General features: G+C 44.4%; 1 protein-coding gene across 1 annotated transcript in view; it reads left to right on the top strand.

Moving 5' to 3' along the window:
• Positions 1 to 1,225: 1,225 nt before the first annotated feature.
• MFAP3L (microfibril associated protein 3 like) overlaps positions 1,226 to 20,800 on the top strand; it is a 38,628-nt gene continuing 19,053 nt past the window's right edge. Inside the window, exons 1-2 of the mRNA XM_035324424.1 lie at positions 1,226 to 1,443; positions 2,971 to 3,077. The gene's annotated coding sequence lies outside the window, so the exon portion shown is untranslated. The remainder of the gene's footprint in view (positions 1,444 to 2,970; positions 3,078 to 20,800) is intronic.

Here is a 20,800-nt window from a genome sequence, read left to right as displayed (position 1 = left end):
CGGTTTGTTTTAGCAGGCCCTGTTAATTACGGTTATTACACAGGTTTCTACATTTACATAAGCAACCTCTAACTTTTAAGCAAAATATGTTTACTTTCCTCAGGATGCTTAAACCTTAATTTAGGTAGAAATGTACTGTCAGGAGTACCAGCCTTTCTGATCTGCCTATCTTGCAGAAGAACGTGTCTTTTATTAAGGCAGAAGCACTGCCAAGAGAACTTTGTACAAATTAAAATGCTCAAAGCTTGACAGGAATCAGAGAGTTTCTCTGAGTTTGGATGAAAATTAACTTATTTTTCTTGCAGTAGGGATAGAGTGATGTTTTAGAGATGAGACAATGTCTGCTGTGCCCATGTGCTGTCTCATATTACTCTGGATTTCACGCTTCCATTTATATTATAGCATCAGAACACATTATTGCCTGACTGCAAGGTAATTACTGGAAAGGTTTCATGAGGTAAGACTATTACGATCTGATAAAAACTGTCTTTTTGTTTTGTTTTCTGCCTACATCATAGCAAGTGTCTAACAAGACTAAATTATAACTGAGAGCAGCTGGTAATAGTTGCAAATGTAATCAGTTAGAAGCAGCCCTGAGCCACAAAATCAAATGAAGGGAAGAGGTGATGCAGCAATCTGCCCATCCTCAGAAGTGAGAGTCTGCATATGTACACTTACACACACACGCAACCGAACTGCATAGAGAAGATCTAGCATAATCCTTTCTGGCTCTAAACTCACAGGTCACACTCCCTGTACCACCTCACCACGCTGAAGGAAAGGAGCCCAGCAGAGAAGCACTTCTTCACCCGCAGCACAAAGTCACCTCCACACCGAGCCCTGGGGCCACCTCCCCTGGAAGAGGCGGATGCTAAGGACTGCACCTGGATGAGCTCCAGGACCATTTTCACTGCTTTCTGAACATGAGAGTTAGGGAGATTTCAGCCAGGAGCCAATCCTGGAAGTGACACCTTACCACTCATCTTCAGTGAGCATCTAGCACAAAAAAAAAAAAAAAAAAGAGGCAAAAAGCAGGGAGCCCGACTCTCCCAGGATATCACAGATTTTAACTGATACCTGCAGTGTTACCCAAAGCTACCATCGAGCAAGGTGCAGGCAGGAAGGAGTTAGGGACTGAAGCCCATCGGATTGCAGCGTCCACGCAGTGGGCGACTCGTCTGCTGCAGCAACGTCACGGGGCTCCAAAGACAAAGCATCCTTGGCTTTGCCAGGGGCTGTCCTGCTGTCTGTCAAAGGCCAGCAACTGGAAGCAGTGCCAGTGAAATCTTGTGCCTAGCAGGCATATAAAAATATTCTGAGCACTGCTGAGAGCTGAAGCTTCACAGAGAGGGAAGCACCTGAAGGGACCTAGCTTTGGAGCATCACGCCGATGATGGGAAGCGACTGTACTCCACTGCGTGCCCAACGCCCACCTCTCTGTTGGTAAGTCATAACTTTTCCAGTCAGAGCACAAAACATAAGCTAATTAGATTGTTCTGGTTTGTTTTTAATCCAAATTACTGCTCTTGGCAGAGAACTGAGGAGGTGGAAATGGCCAGTAACTCTCAGGCCGTTCTCAGAACAGGAGAGCTGTGAGCCTGTCCTACTGCCATGGGTGGCACGAGCTGCTTGCCTCGAGGATGGTTTGTGTGACGAGAAGTGTCTGAAATGCACTGCTAAGGGAACTGAATGCTGGTTTGTAGGCTGTGAGCTCGTACACAGGCTGTGCAGGACAGAGTACAGCGAATTCATTTCCTTCAGAGAGATATTTATGATATGAGCGTCTATCCCTACAGCTGAAACAGGTGAAAAAATAAGTTATGCAAGGCATGTCTCACTAAACCTGCTGGACTTTCCTTTTTAAAAGTTGACATAAATATTAAAGCTAATTAGAAAGCTTTCTGGCTGCATCAAACGGCCCTACGGTGTGGGCTTACATTCAGAGCATAGGTTTACTCACAGGTAATTACTTGAGATGTTTATGTTCCCAGAATTTGTTTTGTGATGCTGTCTGTTTTATTTTAAAAGCAATTGCTGTGCAAAATTGACCTGGTGATCTGGACCTTCCTCAAAACACTGTTTAGCTTCTTTGGCTGAGCTGAAAATGGACAGGAATGAAATAAACCCTCTGAGGGAATAATTATTATTCAAACAGCTGCAAATGCTGATAATCTGAGGCATTACCTATATAAACTTGCTAGGAAGAATAACCTGAGGCCTGAAATTCTCCCTGAATGCTTTTGGCCTACGTTTGCTTTGACTCTGTCAATGAGCCTACAGCCCACCACTAATGCAATTCTTTGGTGTAAATGCAGAAACCAGCAAGTGAAGTTAGCAGGCCTTTAACTGAAAGATGTCAGTCACAGGCAGGCTGTCTGGAAAGAGGATGCATGGTTTTAAAGTTACAGCTTTCGTGGAGAAATACGTGACAACCTGGAACCATGACTTGCTGCAAATAAACAATTTAGCAGCAGCCACAGACTGCAAAGTCAAATGATGGGAAGAGGTGAGGTACCAAGCTGCCAGGCTCTGAACAGGAGTCTAGAGGGTGTACACATGCTGGACAGAAAAGGATCAAAGTAGTGTGACTGTTCCCAATGCAAGTTAAGACAGCATTTCCGCATTTCTCTACCTTTTGTTTCAGTATGCAACTGGTGGTAATGTAGAATATATATGTTTATTATTATTATTATTATTAAGTGTTTAATATAAATCAAGCATTGATTAAGCCATTCTGAATGGCACACATCGCTGATTTGCAATGATCAGTGATGGACAGAGGGAAACCCAACCCCGGCTGAACGAAAAGAGAGAATCGCTTGGTCATCGCACAAAACATGGCCACAAGAAATGTGTAGTAAATTACAATACTGGAGATGAAACCTTGCCCATCTCGAAACTACTTTCAGTATGACAGTGTTGGAGAGTGCAGGATCAATAAAACATCATTTGTATCTTTTCTTTTGCCAGGCTTGGCAGTGTAAAGTCATCCTTCCACTGGAATGGTTTTGTGGATTACAATTAAGGAAATCTCCAAAACACAACAGCTGATCATGGAGGAAGCCATGGAGAGAGGAGTAAGTGAAACTATTGAAGGAAAAATGTTTTCTTTTTTTGCACCGTGTTTACCCATATTGTGAATTTTTCTTGTTCTGAGTATGCTGCGAGTCAGGTGGTATTTTATTTCATAGGACAATAAAATCGCAAGGAGTAGGAAGGGGGAATCATATGAGCATTATAAGGATTTGGATCTGATCTATTATTTGCATACCTTTTCCTTTGGGAATGTAATACAGTAAGATTGCACAAAATGAGACGGAGACAGATGTCCACAAAGAATACTTAGCTCCCTGTCTGTGTACAAAAGCCAGCATTGGTGGATCTTTGTACCAATACCTCTTACCTATAACCTAAAATGGTTGTACCAATTCTTTTACCTGCTCCTCTACAGATGTTACATGACGAGCAAAGAGCAAGTGATATCACTGCAGACATAATAAGATTAGTAAGACTGGAGTGTTAACTTCCAGAAATTTTACAGGTTTTACATTAAAAACATGTGGAACACTAGATGAAGAATAAATATAATACTACAAGGACACTAGAGGCCACAAAGTCTTCTAATTGAGTGACCTCAGTCAGGTATTCAAAAATGCTGTCTCCAATAACAGCATTTCAAATTCAGCCCCAGTGAAACCTGGCTTAAACCTTAGATGTAAGTACAAAACAATGTATGTACTCAGACTATAGACAATTTAAAATTGGAACTTGGTTCTTGGAAGCCCCTAAAATTCCTTTGCCAATTACATTTTTTATATATAAATACTTGGGAACATTATACAACTTACAAACACATTAAAAAAAAAAAAAAAAAGTAAAAAAGTAAACTAGAAAAAAACTTTAGAGTGGAGGGAAAAAAAATGTTATAAGGTCTAAGAAATATCCTTGGCTTTCTTTACATCTTAAATTTTTGATCTAATATTGAGTTCCCTTCTTACCAAGCCATTGTCTTACTTACTTTCTTACAGGACTATACACACATTCCTAATCCTACAGTCACCATGGATCACTTTTCAATCAGCAAAAAGGACTTTACAGGAGTTTTCTAGATATCCTATAAATCCTCCTTCACTATTGTACTGTCACAGGATGTTCCTACAATAAGCAAAGCAGCGTATAACTCTTCCTCCACTACTGAACAGAGATAATACTTCCACAAAATAGAAACACCTCAATTATTTCTGTAAATAGTTGTATGGTTTCTTTGCCAGAATCTACTCCAAAATACTTGCAGTTACTTATGTGAAGCTCTGTCAGGCTCAGATTTAGCTTCTGACACAAGAAGGCAAGATCTCCATAGATGGCTGAGAAGGGATAGCCCATACACCTAAACTTGTCACAAAAAATAAAATAAAATTAAAAAAAAAAAAAAAAAAAAAATCAGTGCTGTGAGGGCTGTGAGAGATCTGAAGCTTGTGACCAAAATTCTTAATTTTCATCCTGCTGAATCCCATTAAATCCTTCTCACTTTTGTTTCCCTTCACATGCAAATGATTTGTTTTAAACAACAGCTCACTTTAAAAAATGAAGTGGATGACACAACGCTTAGCCTTGCAGAGGATTCAATACTGACAGCTCACAGCTTGGCCCCCAGTGCTCCCCTGCAGCTCCCACAAACCAGACAGCTCGGGGAAGGCCAACCAGCTCTGCTGATGGGTGCCCTGCTGATGGGATCATCTCTGAAGGTCACTAATTACAGGAATTTCTTGTTTGCATCTAGATTAAGACTGACATTTTCTCCTGCACATCTCCCAATGACTTCTTGCCAAGGCAGTCAGCCAAGTTCCATTCCCAAAAGCATATTTTTTTAATCAGCTATATTAAAATCAGTAATCTGATTTATAAGTATTTTCCCCCTTTTTGAGTACATTTTTTGACAACTGTAAGACTGCAGAAAGCTAAAGGCGAGTGGAAATCCTCTCCCACCCTTTGCTGCAGAAAAATAAACCTTTTCTGTCCTTAGGGTACAAGAGACTGCTGTCATGCACTGGGACATGTAAACAAATTCTGCTGAGCCCCCATATCGCCCACCAGCTTGGTACTCCTGGCCCATTTTTTGCTGGTCCATGATTACTCTGTAGTTAGTTATTTATAGCCTATAACCACATCTGACATTGTCACAACATTATAGCCAATTCTGTTCTCTTTGAGCCTGGATCAGTGTAATTCCAGGAGAGACGCAGCAGGGATGCCAGGTAGCAGTGAGATTATCTCTAGCTGCTAAAAAGTCTCTTAAAAGCTTAAAGCTAGTATGTGATGCTGCATGTCAATAATTACATGAGGATGACTCATAAAGACCAGAGAAGTAGTATCCTGAACAGACTCAGAAACAGCTTCTGCTTGTTCAAGTTCACCATAGTATTGGAATGACGAATATATAGTGTAGGTATTTTTGCAACTTGCCCATGCAACATTGCCTTTGCAAAGTAGATAACATCTTCATTTTAAAGCTGGGACCTTAAAGAGTAAAATCCAGAGTGGATTATTCCCTCCTAGGTGCACTTCCTCTTGGCCGCTGTGGTGGTTTTACTCAGGTGGGTGGCCGAGCTCCACCACAACTGCTCTCTCACTCCCCCTCCTCAAAGAGGAACAGGGAGAAAATACGAAGAAAAGGGCTCAAGGGTTGAGATAAGAACAGGGAGATCGTGCAGTAATTATTGTGATGGGCAAAACAGACTCAGCATAGGGAGATAGTAAGATTTATTGCCTATTACTAACAAGCTAGAGAAGTGAGAAACAAAGGAAAGAAACCAAAAGCACCTTGCCCCCCCCATCCGTCCTCTTCCACCTCCTCCCCCCGAGCGGCACAGGGGAACGGGGGAATGGGGGTTATGGTCAGTCGATAGTGCTTCTTCTCCGCCGCTCCTTCTTGGTCACTCTCGTCCCCTGTGCTGTGGGGTCCCTCCCACGGGATGCAGTCCTTCCCGAACTGATCCTGTGTGGGCTTCCCACAGGCAGCAGCTCTTCAAGAACTGCTCCAGATATAGGTCCATACCACAGGGTCCATCCCTTGGGAGCAAACTGCTCCAACCTGGGTCCCCCACGGGCAGCAGCTCCTGCCAGGTCACCTGCTCCTGCGTGGGCTCCTCTCCACGGCCTACAGCTCCGGCCCGGAATCTGCTGCCACAGGGGTCTTCCACAGGCCGCAGTCTCCGTCGGTGCAGGTCCACCTGCTCCACCGTGGTCTCCTCCATGGGCTGCAGTGTGGAACCCTGCTCCACCATGGGCTGCAGGGGGACAGCCTGCCTCACCACAGGCCACAGGGGACTTCTGCTCTGGTGCCTGGAGCACCTCTCCCCCTCCTTCTTCACTGACCTTGGCGCCTGCAAGGCTGTTCCTCACTCCTCTCTCTCCCAGCTGCTGTGTGGCACAAAGTTTTTTTTCTCCCTGTCTTAAATCGGCTCTCACAGAGGCGCAAAACAACATCACTTACTGGCTCAGCTCTGGTCAGCAGTGGGGCCCTTAGAAAACATGGGGCAGCTTCGAGATCCTTCTCACAGAAGCCACCCCTATGGCCCCCTGCTACCAAAACCATACCATGCAAACCCACTACAGCCACACAAAGGGATCTGCAGCCCCAGGCTAGGAACCCCACAGCCTGACTGAAAAGATGATGGATGCAGGGGTGTGGAGCAAACCCCCAAATTAGCAGAGGTGGTTTGCTTTCAGTTGGCAGCAGTGGAGCTAGGTTAGAGTGGGGATGCGGTGGTTTACACTGAGCAACACAGCTGCATACCAAAAAGCAAGGTAATGGCATATGCCTAACTTTCTCTCTGCCCTTACATGCCAACCCAAAAATCCACCCATTTTTACCCCATCACCAATGTGTGCTTATTTTCATTATTTGTAGTCAGCTGGATTCATTTTTACAGCACTGGCAAGTTTGTAATTGTTAACGGCTGTTGACTTGGAGCTGTACAGGTTACTGCTGCCCAGCTTTCTGAGCCGTTTGATGCAAAGCTCATGGTGCAGGTGAAATGAGCAGGCAGGGTCAGCACTGGGTTTCTGCGGAGCAAGACCACCAGAGGGAAGGGAACAAACACAAAGTGACCAATCTGTGCAGTTCTCCTGCAACACTTCAGAGTTTCCATATACTTTTCTCCAGAGCTGAACAGCGTATCTCCTGCTCGTGCATGATTTGTGTCACTCACCACACTGCTTTCAGAGATACTGTCAGTGTGTTTGCCGATTCTGGGTGTTGGAGACTGTCCCAGGCAAGCAGAAATGGTGCTCATTTCTCCCTGGCTCCCTCAGTCTGGATTATTCAGATCATTTCAGAGCAGTGTTGTTGCACAAAGAAAATACTTCAGACACTGACAAACAGCTGCATTAAAGTACATGTTCTGAAGGACACAACATCAGCCTACAGGCCACCCTAAGCGGGCAGACAAGTCAGTTGTTACTTGAGAGGACAAAGGCTTTGAGTGCCATCAAGCAGAATGGCATGGAGGGGAGCAGATGGAAAGAAAGCCTGATGTTTTTAACACATGAATTGGCACTACTGCTGAAAGCCCTTACCAGTGCAGTATTGCAGTTTGATATTAGCATTCAGTACAACAGTTGCTGCTATTTGGCCTAAATCAGCTCCATCTTTTCTTATTTATGACACTTGACTTTTCCACTTCTCCCTATACTTTCAACAGCAGGTGCTTAGGGAACTGTCAGAAATTGTAAGATAAATTGTATGAAGAAATCAAAACAAAATTCTCTTACAAACTGGCATTTTTTGAAACCTGTGCTTACTAATGTATAGAAATTGTGGCCTTAATTTCACATAAAAAATAATAATAATTTTAAAAAAGTAGAAATATCACCTTCAGTAACTACAAGGAACAAACAGTAACTCCAAATATCCAAATAATAATACTTTACACAGTGTATACAAATGACAGAACATCCAGCGAGGACCTCCTAAAGTATCTCTATCATCTATGAAGATACTGCCTGCATGTTACTGGTGTATAAACTGTAGCTCAGGGCAAAGACCTTAAGAGATTTGCTTAAGGACACCCACCTTGCTGAGAGCCTGGGATTTCAGAGCATCCAGCCCCCTGGGTGTACGACTTACCACTGCTGCCTCTTTCTGTGACCAAAATGTGTACTGATTTTGTTTCCTTTTTAACACGTGTGTTTGTATTCCTCAATAAACAGTTCAAGAAGCCCGGTGAGAAAGCAATACCTGCTATTTGGCACTGTCACTACTATGTCAGCCATACAGGTGTGTAATACTAAAGAAAGTGGCTGCATATACTTTCTCTACCACTCCTAGATCTTAAAATATGAAAGAGCAGACTCATAAGGATTAATTCTATATTTTTCACATAAAATCCGAACATTTGCAGTGCTCCAGGCATGGCATGACAACTGTGAGTGCAGCATGCAACCCCTCAGCAGAACCCCTACACTACATACCACTACAGGGGACCTACGCAAGTCCAATGCACTTGGCCTTACTCTACATAAAGAAAAGTTAAATTCTTACTGCAGTGCACAGTCCCTTTTCCTTAGCATGTTGTTGATTTTTTTAACAATGACATTTCAAAACAGAAGGTTTAATTGTGAAAATGTCGTCATAAACTGAGCACAAATTACAGGAAATACCCCCACAGCCCAACAGAGGGAGTTTGATTTGTCTTTATGGGAATAAATGGCATTTGAGTGAATAACTATTTAATTTGTACATTTTAAAAGTCTTGGTTGAGTTTTAAAGCAATAGGTATTTAAGAGCTGTCTAATTCATTTAATGACCAATTTGTATTTTCCAAAGAAAATATGAATACTGTTTCATCTAATACATCTTTATTTCCTATATAAATTATTCATAAATACTGTATTTATTATCAAATAAAGTTTTCACCTTTTATGATTAAATACTGTAGGATTTAATAAGACATTCTGTATACATGGTAAATGAACAGTCTATGGACTGACATTTTCCAGCAGTTTCAAAAATTAGCTTTCTAAATGTATTAAGCTGTTCTCAGGACTCCAGAAATAAACTCCTCGGGCAAAATTATGTACCTTTAATCTAACCATAAGCACCAGAGTGGAAGTGTTTTATTTTTTCTAAGCTGAAAACATTTTCAACAACCACTTATCGTCAATGCATGAGCACTGATGACATAAATAACTCATGTATTTGCCCATATAATATATGCATATATGTATATATATATATGTGTATATATATTACATGTATATATAAAACTATACGTAAACATAGATTTGGGGGAACCAAAAAAAGGGAAGGTCTATATCCTAGATCTGAATGTTTTCAAAATTACCTTTCTTGTCTTGTAACACTGGGTTTGAAAGTAAGTGCACTTCAGACCAGACTCTGAGTGCACTAAAACTTACTACAGGTGTGGCACTAAAATTTAACTCCAGGTGTGGCTGGAACCAAGAGATATGCACAGAGGAACAAATTACCCACATTCCCAGCAGCCGGTTCCACCAGGAAGGGTTACTGTTGGGAGGCTGGCCAGGTGGATACTCTGCTCTACTCTTCCTGTTTTTCAAAGTTCAGTACATCCATATGTTCTGAACACTACACAGGTAGCTTTCTCAGACAAAAGTTACCCTATTTAACTTTGCAACAATGAACGTTTTGACAGTCTATGAGTCTTGGAATTTGTAGCAATTTGATTTATTCTAGCAGATGGTACCACTTTCTCCCTCTTAGGCAACCTGCCAGGATCTGTTAGGATTTCTCCTACTGTGGCTTGTTAATGTAGGCTTGGGGACAATGAGAGTAGGCAGTAAAATCAACCTGTGTTGTAGGCAAAAGGAAAGATTTATAAAGCTAAAATATCTGAGCCCTGTTAAACGGAATGTGAGAAGGAAGAAGCAGCTTTAGTGAGCTTCTTTAGTGAGCTTATAGTGAACTATAAAACTATCAGAAGAAAAGAGGTGATATGTGAGCAAAAAACAACATGTTCTGTTTAGGGTAGACAGTAGCTGGTGTTTCTGGAGGTGAAATGCAGGGGAGGTGGAAGAAATTTTTCTCACAACTGCCCCATACACTATATCATGACATGACAAAGAAGTCAAACCACAGTGTTTTTGGTTCCCTTTAGGGCATAGCTATGACTGGGATTGTCCCACTTTTGTTCAAGAAATACTTCAATGTGATGTGTACAGATGTATTGCAGATGGATAAAAAAAATAACCCAGCCCACATCAGTTGGCTCAGCGCACGTAAGAGATGTGGAGTTCACAGGAGGGTAGAACAGCATCACAGTTCCGTGTACGACCCCATCCCACTCTCTTCTCCTAAGCACAAGCCTAAATACAAGCAGTACTAGTTCAGTGCTAAAACTGAAAATTAGAACTAATTCCATTAGTAATCACTCAAAATATCTTTTTTTTTTCCTCATCTGATCATGATCAGCTTGAGGAGTTCCATGTTTTCTCCCTGTAAAACTACCCTTGTTAATGCCCAATACAAAGCTTCTTCTGCAAAGCCCAGAGGCTCAGGGTCACCCTGCATGTCCTATTCCCGAAACTGTTCATCCTGTTTCAGTCCCACATAAATTATGTTCATGTGTCTGAGTCTTTAAAACCTAGCCAACTAAAACTGCCATCTATTATATTGTAGGAGACAATCCTCCATAAGACTAAATAACCTAAAATGTTTTTGAGCTTAAATTTAAGTGCGTCTATGATTGTACCAAACCTCCTTCCTTCCAATACATGGTGGGAATAAATCATTTTTTTTAACAAAGGTAAACCTGAAATATTAATAAGCAGACAATGTGCTGGTACCAATTACTTTTTTTCTTTTGATATCTGAAAGTAATACCAACCCTATTCAAGGTCTTTCCATGAAGAGGTGAGCTGTAAAATGACAATTCTAATGAAGAGTAGATAACAATTTTGGTCTTTTGTGCTATCAAAGAGAAAGTTACATCAATTCCCCCATAATAGAAGAGTCTCTTACCAAGAAGTATCACCTCTTTTGAAAAATAGTATGTGGAGGTAAGAGAGCACTAATGAGACTTTGATGATATCTCTGCCATTACATGATAATCCTCATAATTATATGCCTGTTACATCTTGCTTTTCAATCTAGTCTGAAAAACAAAACTGAAGCAGATGCTTCATATACTTCATTTGCAAAGCTGTTTACACTTAAAAATCACTCTGGAGAATTTTCTGCTTGCTAACGGGAAGCTGTAGTGGTTGCAAAGCCAGTCCCAGTTAGGCATATCTGCACTGCCAGGCGCTGGCACATCAAAACTCGCTCCTTCTGCAGGGAGCCCCATACAGATACCCCACCCACGATGCTTGGATGCGAGTCTGGTCAAGCATTATGTCCTGACCAGCACAGCTAAAGTCAGAGTTGACTTTATTTGCCAGCATGGAACATCGTGCAGCATACACAGCTGTATCTGAGCTTGTGAAGTTGCCTGTACTGTGCTAAGGGGTACAGGCCACCTGCAGACAAATTTATCTGGGAATCTCTGGAGGGCAGTTGATTAAGCAGGGACATGGCCTCCAGTCCCTGAAAACTAATGCCAGATATTTATGAATTCCTTCGACTCTTATGTGACAAATTTTGATTTACATTTCGGCTCTTGTTTCCCGCTCTTTCAGAGAAGATAATCCTTCTTGCTTTTTAGATTGACTTTTATACAAAGTTGTGGGCTTAATTCTGGGCAGAAAACCAGTGTTGTGGAATAACTAAAGCAAAATTCACGCCCAAGGAGTGTGGATAGGATGAGCGTGACATGGGGTGGGGCTGTGGTCAGTAGAGATGTCAGCTCTGACGCCGTCAAGGTGAGTTGCTCCCAGAAGCACAAATGTAACAGGATATGGCTGACTGTGCTATAACGTCTTTGTACTGCTCAGATGCACAGATGCACAGGGAGAGAAAAGCATGAGCTCAGGAAGCCAGGAAGTCTTTGCCTGTTACTAAACCCACTATTTCCAGATGCCAGCAGCCTACCAGCTGCAAAGTAACTTACAAAGAAGACAAACTAGCTTCCAACCAGCCCGTAGAGCTCCAGCATCTCTTCCACAGCATTACCTGTAAGTGGAGATGTGCAACATGGATGCATGCACAGCTCCCCTTCACAGCTGTTTGTTGTTCTATCCAGATGCTTGCTTCTCCCATCTCCCCAGATGAATTCTTCATGACCCCTGGGGTCCATGCATAACTGGAATTCAGACCCACACATATGAAATCTCTGAGCTGTAAAAGCAACTATGCAACCCCAGCTGCCCAGCAAGCTCCCAGCTTTTCTGACCACACAGAGAACTGGGAGGCCAGGGGATTCCCCAGACATCCCCCTGGTCCTGCGACACTAACCAAAAAGTAGCTGGAGGGGCGGATGACAGATTCAGAAAGCTTTGACAGAGAAAAGGTTGATGGTCCCAGATGGAAAAGTCCTTTCTTACTACATATTTGATGCCTTCTCCTGTAACTCACCATCTGAACATTTCAGAAGCACATTTCCCCTGAACAACAGGAAATCAACCTGTGCTTTTCAGAACAGAGGTGTCCTTTTCTGCAGGTAAGAACTGTAGGCATGCCACCCCACCCCGATTTTAGAGACAAAAGTCCTTGCTAAAGACTTTCCAGTAGATGGCAGGGTTACCTTGTCACAAAGCTGAGTCTTAAATTGAAAGGGCTGCTGGATAAAGGCTCCAGTGCTGTTTAAGTCTATTTAATCAGGAGAACGAACTAATTAATATCTGAAAAGGGATAAACACATGCACACATGCTGGCTTAACTGATCTAATGTGAGCTGGGAAATGTGGATATTATATTTTAAGGTAGTGAAAAATCTGGAACCTCAATACAGTCTGAAGAATGAGCTTTGTTAAAAGTGAGCTTCTTTTAGATAACTGTGTTGTACCACAAAACTGTTTATACCACAAGATAAAACCCACAGCATTTAATGTAAGAATCCACTGGATTCTTGTTACTGAATATGAATACCAGAAGTGTCTTTCAGGACCAAATCAGTTCAGCTGGAGAGTGTAATGTTCATGATTTTCTAGGCATCATGCAAAAGAGCACCCCAAAAAGGGAATTCTGTGCAGCTTTTGTTCATATGAGAAATGGTGAATGCAGCAGGTGGAGAACTCCGTCACAGGTCAGGAGTCCCCTCAGAAACAACTGGAAGGAAAGCCAGATGCTCCCTGAGGATCTCAGAAACACTTCATTACATGTCAGAAACCAAACTGCTCAGCCCAGTATAACTTAATAACCGGCTGCAAATGGCCAAGGCTACGGTTTCTTAAAACTACAATTCTCTGAATATTCTTTCCAGCCAAAGCAGTAATAAACTACCGACTGCTTTTCAAATACTCATAATGTCTCCATCAACTGAATTCCTTTGTAAGTGCAGAGAGGCTTTGTTTGCATCTCCCTGAAGGATAGCCCAATTTCCATGAGGGAGATAAAAATGCGGTCATTCCATTTGTGTCAACATTTTCTGAAATCATTTGTGGACAACTTACTCTCTGAGCTTACTAAAACAGTAACCGATTGACCGAGTTTTCTTCAGGCAGCTGATACAGCATCATGAGATGGGTACTGTAAAGAAAAAAGGTATTAAATGTCCCAAACATCAAAGGAGATGACTCTTGCGACACTCATTTGTAGTCCTCAGAATTTCTTAATCACAAAACCACCACCTTTTTCCTTAACTAACCATTTTGTTAGTTTAAAATTGCAACTGATGTCAAATGTCTGTACACCGCCAGTAAACGGAAATGGCTGCAGGAATAAATACCGGTCCACATTTTACATGGTTTTATTTAGCAGAAATGATTCAGACATTGCATACCCAATATTTTTGCTTTTCATTTGGTCTGTGCCAGATGTGGCTTTTGAAAAGTGCCAAGGCCCAGCCTGGCACACCTTTTGTGTCAGGATATATTCTGCATTTATTGCAGCAGTGCAGCTCAGCAGCACTACCCAAATGCAGATCAGGTTGAAGAAAAGAATTTTTATTCCTCGTGATGAACAGTATCTTCAAAGTCACATTTCCTATTTGCAGTTGCAATATGACCACAAATAATATGCACAACTTCCTTTCATAAGTGTAGAGTGTCACTAAAGCTTCAGGCTATGTTACTGGAAAGAGTTTCAGGGTTTGTTTTTATTTTATAAAATCCTTAATAGTTCATCATCATATTATTTGGGTTTCTACATATTAATTTATACATTATCCGTGATTACATTTTATTCTTTAAAAGCTTCCTCCATGCTATAGCCACATTATTGATGATTCACGCCTACTGATTCACCTTGCTTCTGAAAGCATTTGCTTCATAAAAATAAATAAATAAATAAAAATGCATTGATTGATGCTTTAAGATCCTACCATCTTTTGACAGTTGGATAATACACACAAAGCTTCACATATTCCTAAAATTCTGGCTTGAATAGAGTGTAAAGGAAAAGGTAATATTAATGTTGTGATCTTGATTTTTCCCCACAAGAATAAGATAATTCTTACTGCTCCAAGATCGCATGTCTTTTCTCCCCCTTTCAGTCTCATGAATAATTTGGCTCATCTTTCTCAATGGCATAAACACTGAATCTTGCTGAAGGTCACGCAGCTTTCCTGGTATTTTCTCATTCATGTGCAATTCAGCACTGTATTCTGTGCCTCGTGTTACTTTACATTCATGACATGCAGCTGTAGAGTGTTTCCATGGTGGTATAATGTCTGACAGTCAGTTCATGCAGTGAATGGTAAACACTGCTGTTTCAAAAGCTAATTAGAGGTGTAGATTTGTTTTTGTTTTTATTTTTCTTTTGTTGCCCTCTCTCAGTTTATTCAGCTGGGGAGCTATGGGACAGCCAAGGTCAGCAAAAGCGGACAGAGAAATGACCATTGTTTCATGCAACAGAAACTTGAAATGAGTAAGATTATTTGGTGTAGAAAGGAAAAGAATTAAAGAGTGTGAGGCATCTGACATTATTAGGGTAACTGTAAACCAATTGCTTTGACCCTTAGGCCTTTGGCTTACCCAGGGCCCCCACTAATCCGTCTGTCATCCAATATTGCTCTTAGAAGACAAAAGCCTGCTTAGGCTTCAGCAGAGTACTGAGATCCCTCTGTTCCTGGCTTAGCGACTCTTGATTTCTAGCCTAGAGTTTCATCTCGTCAGCATCCCCTGAAGCAATACCCCACCTCCACTTTTGAATAGCTAAAACGAAATGGGTAGGAAATCATGGGCAGGGAAGGTGGGGGTGGAAGAGCAGAGATGGGGCCAGGGTGGGCAAGGGGACACAAAAACGGAAGGGAACCAAGAGTTTTTTACCTGTAGCATGTTCTCAGTTGGCCTTAATACATGGCAAGTTTCCTTAAGTACAGCTAGTGCTTCCTGTCCATTTTTATGTACCCATGCCGTAAAGGCTCCTTTATTTCCAAACCCCACGTGCCTGGGATGTCTGCTCTCCTCTGCACCAGGAAAAAGCTTCAGGTGCTTTTGCTTGAAATTGGCCTGGAAGCAGTAGGCCTCAAATCAGAACTGACAATTGTGTTAAATTACTAAACAAACAAATAAACGGAAATAGGTTCAAAATCCACTTGAAGGTTTATTGGTTTGACTTCTTTCTGCAAGTTGCTGTGAGGGAGGGATGGGGGGCAGAGGTGCTTTCACCAGCCCTTCTTTTATTTCTGCATGTCCTAAAGAGCTTGGCAACTTGTAAACAATGGATCCAAACACTCTGAAGCTAGTTTTTTGTTCCTTCATTGTGAAATTTTCCCTTCAGATCACAAGAGGTGCGTATTTCATTCTCCCCTTAGTGGCCAACAATTTCTACAGACATACCTGACCTTGGTTTAGCACAGCCGTGTGGTTAGGCTTTCTGCTGCCCACACCGCGGAGGCACCTGAGCAATAACACCTTCATCACAAATACAAACATGCATAGAACTGTCGACATAGCATCTTGTGTAAGAGAGCATTCTAGTGACCACATAATCAATGTTTTTGTTTCACTTTTGGAGTGTGTCTATATCATAGCTCAGGAAGCTCCCTCAGAAATGAGCAATGAAAATGCATCACTGCAGTCAAAGTCTTCCTACACAAAAATTCTTCCTCTCCTGGGTAGAACAAAAAGAAGGGTCGTAGTGGAGGTAGAAAACCAAGCTATTTTTTTCAACTGCATACCTTACAATAGAAGGCATAGGGAGAAATAAAACTTAATTGGTCATTCCTATCCATACATTTGTAGAGGACAAAAAGGACAAAAGCAACAGAACTGGAAGGTAACAAATCCAGAACCTCAGGAAACAATTACCTCTACGTGGTTTTATGAGCTAAACATAAAAAATGCTGTAAGATCAAAAGTTTCATGCCTAATGTTTTTTAATTTGAGTTACTTCAAAATGTAAGGAGGATGAATGAGAACAGAACACGATGATTAAGCCACAACACTCTAGGACATGATTCAGAGTAAGGTATTTCTAACAGGACTGGTACAAAGCAAGCTCTCTCCCCTATCGGTTACCAAAAGAAGTGTCTCCTTGCACTAGATTTACATGGCAAGGTGTTGGCAGCAAGGGGGCTTCAAGGACAGCTTCTGTGAGATGAGAGGATGGGGCCGTCCCCGTGCTGAGCAGAGGCCGCTCCCCAGATCCGTCTCCTGGTGGCCCTGCATGTCCAGGGTGCCTGGGCTGCTCCACGGTGAGCACTAGGAGTGGATGATGGCATGTGCTCAGCAGTCATGGCAGAGCTTGGCTGGATCCTGGGTCTGAGCTCAGGAACATCCCAGACGCCACTGTGGTCAAGCCACTCAGTGGAGTCCTGTTCCTGAGCCTCGATGACATCCTAGAGCTGTCCCTGTAGGTATGCAGGGATGGCTTCCCCACTCCTCAGTGTGATCCTGTCCCTAAGCCTCAGGGCGATCCCACAGGTGTGGCTGTGGGCGATGGTTACCCAGCTTCCCAGCTGGATTCTGGTGCTGACCTTCAGGAAGATTGCATGAGTATCCTCACAGGGAGGGCTTCTCCTGTGTGTCAGCTGGATCCTCTGCTGGAGCTCAGCTGACATCCCAAGGGTCCTCAAAGAGCAAAGTATAAAACTGAAACAGGAAAACATTCCCAGAGGTCATCTGAAGTCCTGAAGGAAATTGTAAAGGAATTGGAGAAAGTGGCACAAGACACACCAAGAAACTGTGCAGAAATAAGTGTTTCAGGAAGGAAGCAGTTGCACACTGCCGGTCTCTGGTGAAGAAATGGGCAAAGCAAACAACTGGCACTCTAGGGGCAGATGCTGGTAAAAGTGCAAAGGCTGCCAGTGATAGAAAGACATGCAGAAGTACTATATCCCAGCAACTGCTGTGGCCTCAGGTATGCTGCTGTCTGGAGAAGCGGTGTCTTGCACGGCTTCTTCATGGCTGAGGGTGAGACACACAATGAACCAGAAAGAAGAGAAAGCACCTGGACAAGCTAATACTGACCATGCGTCAGAAAGAGGAGATCACACTAGAGATGATGGTAAAGCAAAGTCAAAAGAAGAAACAGAAATGGATGAGATTGTTTAGGCAAATAAGAATTTTAACAACAGCTCCAGCCTGTTCCCATGTGTTCTTTGTGGCAGAGCTCATCTGGCTGTACAGCAACATGAGCACAGGGCCCTTCACCTCTGCCCGCACGTCCCGGCAGCTCTCACACTGATGGTGGCTTTTGCCCAGCCACCTGCATCCCTCTGGATTCATCCCAGCCTGGTCACTTCTGGTATCCCTGCTACCAGTACCAACGGGGATACTGCGCTTCAGAAGATGACACTTTCTAGAGTAAAAAAAAAAAAAAAAAGACTGCAGGACTGCAGTGGTTTGACCTTGGCTGTTTGCCAGATGCCAGAATGGGTTCTTTCTACAGGGTCCATCCTTCAGGAGCAGGCTGCTCCAGCATGGATCCCCCAGAGGCAGCAGTTCCCTCAGACCTCCTGCTCCACCGGGGGCTCCTCCACGGGCTGCAGTGTGGAGATCTGCTCCGTGTGGGACCCATGGGCTGCAGGGGGACAGCCTGCTCCACCAGGGGCCTCTCCACAGCCTGCAGGGGAACTGCTGCTGCCTGCCTGGAGCACCTCCTGCCCTCCTGCTGCACTCACCTTGGGGCCTCTGCAGGGCTGGTTGTCTCACACTTTTCTCACTCCTCTCTCTCACAATTGCTGTGCAGCATTTTTTACCCTTTCTTCAATATGTTATTACAGAGGTGCCACCAGCTTTACATCTGATTTCTAAACGGAGTATCACCTCATGCATCTATGTTGATTGGCAAGCTACCAAATGTGGCTTTTTTCTCCAATAACATTTGAAAGCTTCCCTTTTTTCTTTCGTTTCTCTGCTGTTACCTTACGTTGTGTGGTGCACAGGCTTGTCTCAGCCTTTCTTTTGTCTGCTCCACTGAGTGGATGGAGGGACCTGAATTACCCAAAACGTACAATTGAATCTTATCTTAAATTTCTAACAGCTTGATTACAAAGCTTGCCTGATTCTGCTGTCCAGATACCACTATTAGCGATACCAAAGTGCTGTTTACTGTAAGGTAAAAGGCTTTCTCCTATTAAACAAGGCTGTGGTTTTACAGGAGTAAAATGCGCTCACTGTAGTACTAAATATAATAGGTCAGTGTTTATCTACGGCAGGCATTATCGAACAAAAGCACAGCATTCCCAGTTTTATTCTTTAAGCTCTGTCAGCTGTATATAATTTAATCTCAAGTAAATTAAGCAGATTTTATAGCTAACTGGGAGCTAGAGTGCATGTCCGGAAGGCCTGCATTCCTGTCCCCGCTCCGCCCCGTGCAGCTGATCTCTGTGCGCACATGGAAGCACTACCTGAAAGTCGGGAAGGAAAGCACCTCCACAGGTCTGCACACTCACCTGACAGACCGGCGTTTCAGACACAGCATGAGTTTGAAGCTAGCTCTCCCTCTACCTCCCAGGGACCCTAACTAGTAATTCCTATGCACCAAAGGCATCAAACGTAGCCACCAGGGTGCACAGTCAGTTCAGAAAGCACGCCAAGCTTGCGGCACATGAGACACAGAGAATATACCAGGTAAGTATATCTAACACCAGCAGCAAGCGCAGGATCAGCCATTTCAAATCCTGGGCAAGACAGCCTAACCTGCTGCAGGGCCGTTCTCCTCTGGCCATCAGTTTATGGTCAGAGAGCAGCTGTGTACCGTTGGTGCTGGAAAAGGCAGTTCCCCTTTACTGCTCAGCTCTCTTCCTTGGGGCTGCTACACGTTGGTTGCAAGACTGGGAGGTGGGGAAGGAAGAAGTGGACAACACAGAGGAAGCACTGAACTGAAGGAAACTGCAGGCTAGCAGCACTTACCACTGCTTTTAACCACTGTGGTGGTGCAAGTCCTTGCTGCCTAACTGCTCCAGACCACGAAGAGCATTGCAGCCTACGTGGCTACATCTCCCTTCTGAGCTGCTCACAGAACAGCTACAGCGACTGGGAGGACAGGCGTGGGAGCCGCATGAAGCATGGGAGATGGTGACCTCCCAGGAAGGGGCACAGGGCAAATAACTGGTGGCTCTACTGTCAGTGGTGGGCTCACAGCAAGATGTGGAAGTGAATATAAAAATCCCAGCAGTGCTGCCTCTTCAACGGGTGTGTTGGTATCTGAATTCCTACAGCCATTTCCCACAACACGGGCTTACTGCAAGGTGGTAGCCACTTGGAAATGGACTAAAGAAAAATGTGTGAGTTTTCTAAATAAAGAAATTCAGTGTGTATCTGACATGCACACAGAGAGCAGCAGTGTGCTACCTGACTGAAAGGAGCTTCTGGGACTGGGGACTCTGTTATTGAACCAGTATTTTTACCAGTATTAGCTGGTAAATAAAAGCCACCCAGTTGTGTTCAGAACCAATGTTTAAACATGGGAAGAAGAGAAGAAGGAAAAACAAAGCAGACCTAAGTGGGGCCAAGCCAGCATAAGTAACAGGTCAGTTGCAAGTAAGGTCCTGTGCCCGAAACAGCTCCTCCCATCAATAAAATGTTTGGCTGGGCAAGCGAGAAGCAATCACGACCTGTTCCCTCAGTTGGCACCTGGCTCTGGCGAAACCTGACAACATCCGATGCTTCTTCCCCACCGCGTACCAGTTCGCCCATCCTGGGTACCCCGGACAGCAAGAGGAAGGCTGCCAGCAGCCCTGGTCTTGCAAGTGCCTGCACCCACCCCTGCTCTCCTTGTGGGCCAGGCGGTGGGGGCAGCGCCCGGGACCTTGGCACAGCTCCCCGGGATCGGCGTCCCCTTGTTTTCTGCACCACCGTTGCCCTCCCCTTCACCTTTTCGTACGCAGGCTCGGCACCTGCCCCGAAGCGCCCCGCAGCGCCCTAGCCCCGCGCCCTCCCGGCAGCTCCAGCACCCGCCGCGTGCCCCCGTCGCTCCCTTCCCCGCCCCGTGAAGCCGCGGTGCGGGGCAGCCCCGGCTCCGTGCCCACAGCCCCGGCCGCCTCCAGCCGCTTCGGCTCAGCCGACGGACGGCTCCGCGCCTCCCCCGGCCGCACCTAACGGAACCCGCTGCGGGCGGCCCCGCGCCTCGTCCCTCCGCCGAGGGATGCGCCGCCGGCCCCCGGCCGCCCCCCGCGGGCCCCGGGGCCGCCCCCCGGCCCGGCCCCGAGCATGCTCAGTGCCGCCCTGACCTACTTTCCCTGCCGGCGCCGGCGGTGCGGGGGGCAGCGCTGCGGCACGGCACGGCGCGGCTCGGCGCGGCACGGAGCGGCGCGGCACGGCACGGCTCGGCTCGGCC

The sequence above is a fragment of the Oxyura jamaicensis genome, chromosome 4 (genome assembly GCF_011077185.1).
Source record: "Oxyura jamaicensis isolate SHBP4307 breed ruddy duck chromosome 4, BPBGC_Ojam_1.0, whole genome shotgun sequence".
Lineage (NCBI taxonomy): Eukaryota > Metazoa > Chordata > Aves > Anseriformes > Anatidae > Oxyura > Oxyura jamaicensis.
The sequence above is the reverse complement of the archived record's forward strand: the minus strand, read 5'-3'. Positions and strand labels throughout refer to the sequence as shown.